The following is a 2,500-nucleotide window of genomic DNA, read 5'->3' on the forward strand; positions in this document are numbered from 1 at the left end:
GAATAGAAAACGTAAAAGGAGTAAAACGTAAAGATTACAAACTACACGCCATGCCTTTTATTTAAGCAAAATAACTATCGTGCTACAGAAAGAAAAAAAAAACACGTATTTAAAAATTTGGCCAGAAAACTCGTTCATCAAACATCCATCGATTTAAATGACCCTCGTCTTGGCAACAAAAAAAAAAAAAAAAAAAAAAAAAAAACAACAACAAAAAACATCACAAACCTGGGACCTTGCGGGGGTCTTCCTTTTCCTCAAAGTCCCAGGTTTGAGAGTTTGTGCCAAGATTAGGGTGGTTTAAATCGAGCTATGTTTGGAGGACGGGTTTTCTGGCCAAATTTTTAAAAAATACGTGTCTTTCCAGAGTACGTTACGACAGTTAAATGGGTTGAATGAACGAGAATTACATCCGTCTTTTCATCACTCAATGTGTGCATCTAAGATGTACATTCCCCTACATGTCTGATGTATGTATGTCAGTCTGTCTGTATGTCTGCATGTATGTCTTGCCTGTCACGCAGGCTACGGTCAGGTGGTGGTGGTGGGGGGAAAAAACAAGTTTGCAGTGTGTTAAAATACATTTGGAAAACGTGCGTCGAATAATTTGCATATTGTTCTTCCTAAAATAGAACAGCGAGCTATTATATTATTATAGCCTCTAGAACAGTCATTCAATATTGGGTGAGGTATAAAACGTTTTTGTTCATACTTTGGATACAGTTTTGTTTATTATAGCTGTGAGTGGTTTGTTATTTTAATAATTTGTTGTTTTAAAACTAATAAATGTAAAGCTCTCGGTTTGTTTATTATAGTTTTAAAAACTTTTTTATTTAATGATGGAAGAGGAACGACGTGTACATATTTGCAGATCTAACATCCGAACCCACTCTAGCCTAGAACAGTCATTCAATATTGGGTGAGGTATAAAACGTTTTTGTTCATACTTTGGATACAGTTTTGTTTATAATAATAGCTGTGAGTGGTTTGTTATTTTAATAATGTGTTGTTTTTAAACTAATAAATCGGAATGGAGCTCTTGGTTTGTTTATTATAGTTTTAAAAACTTTTTTTTAATGATGGGAGAGGAACGACGTGTTCATATTTGCAGATCTAACATCCGAACCCACTCTAGCCTAGAACAGTCATTCAATATTGGGTGAGGTATAAGACGTTTTTGCTCATACTCTGGATACAGTTGTGTTTATAATAATAGCTGTGAGTGGTTTGTTATTTTAATAATTTGTTGTTTTAAAACAAATAAATCTGATTGGAGCTCTTGGTTTGTTTATTATAGTTTTAAAAACTTTTTTTTTAATGATGGAGAGAAGGAACGACGTGTTCATTTTGCAGATCTAACATCCGAACCACTCTAGCCTAGAACAGTCATTCAATATTGGGTGAGGTATAAGACGTTTTTGCTCATACTCTGGATACAGTTGTGTTTATAATAATAGCTGTGAGTGGTTTGTTATTTTAATAATTTGTTGTTTTAAAACAAATAAATCTGATTGGAGCTCTTGGTTTGTTTATTATAGTTTTAAAAACTTTTAAAAAAATGATGGGTGAGGAAAAACAAGTTTGCAGTGTGTTAAAATACATTTGGAAAACGTGCGTCGAATAATTTGCATGTTTTCCTTTCCAAAAATAGAACAGCTAGGCTAAATAAGACGTCCTATTATGCCACTTAAATTGAAGTCTATGGATATTTGATATAATTTGAAATAAAAATGATGATTAATGTGGACTAACTACAGTTTCGTGTAAATGCTATGGATACTGTTTGACGTAATATCACAGCCGTGGGTGGCAAGTGTCTTTTTAATTAATTGTTTGAAAACAAATTATAAGTCTGAATGGTGTTTTCATCGTATTTGATATGTTAAAAAATTGTTAAAATATATGTGTTTTGTGTTTACTTGAAAAAGGCCAAAGGCCGAAACGTCGTTTCGTGATGTTTTGTGTTGTTCATTCATGAGTCAAATTTACTCCCTTTATCTTCATCTCTTTGACTCATTTAGGCACCTCTATTTATTTATCAAAGAAAACTTCCTTCATCGCAGATTTTTCGTTCAGAAGCGTTATCATACATTTAGGTAGCAGACATTTTGTAAAAGTTAAGATTTCAAATTATATTAATTACAATTAACAAAACCGTTATAATGCGGAAGATTCGTTGTTGTTGTTTTTTTAGTGCATGTCAAATTAAATGTTCCATCTATCTACCGATGAAGTTGATGGGCCTTACTTACTTACACAATGAATGCCTCTGTAGTTTGCCTTACCTTGTTGATGTCAGGTGTTGTTGTTGTTGTGTCAAGGCGGTGGTGGCGATTCACGATGGACTAGCGAAACAACGTTCAATTCTTTTCTTTCCTTTTTTATTTACCCTTTTTTTTTCTTTTAGCCTCTATTTACTTATTTTTGTTTCCAGTCTTAACATACAATGGAGTCGTTGTGTTGTTTTATTCATCCTGTTTTGTTGATAAAGGGGAAAGCC

At 33.2% G+C, this 2,500-nt stretch overlaps 1 protein-coding gene across 1 annotated transcript in view; it reads left to right on the forward strand.

The window, feature by feature from the left end:
* The window catches only part of LOC144977565 (uncharacterized), a 422,942-nt gene that overhangs the window by 296,703 nt on the left and 123,739 nt on the right, over positions 1–2,500 (forward strand).

This window comes from Berghia stephanieae, chromosome 7, assembly GCF_034508935.2.
Source record: "Berghia stephanieae isolate SIO BIC M18660-M18661 chromosome 7, UCSD_Bste_1.3, whole genome shotgun sequence".
In the NCBI taxonomy this organism is placed as follows: domain Eukaryota; kingdom Metazoa; phylum Mollusca; class Gastropoda; order Nudibranchia; family Aeolidiidae; genus Berghia; species Berghia stephanieae.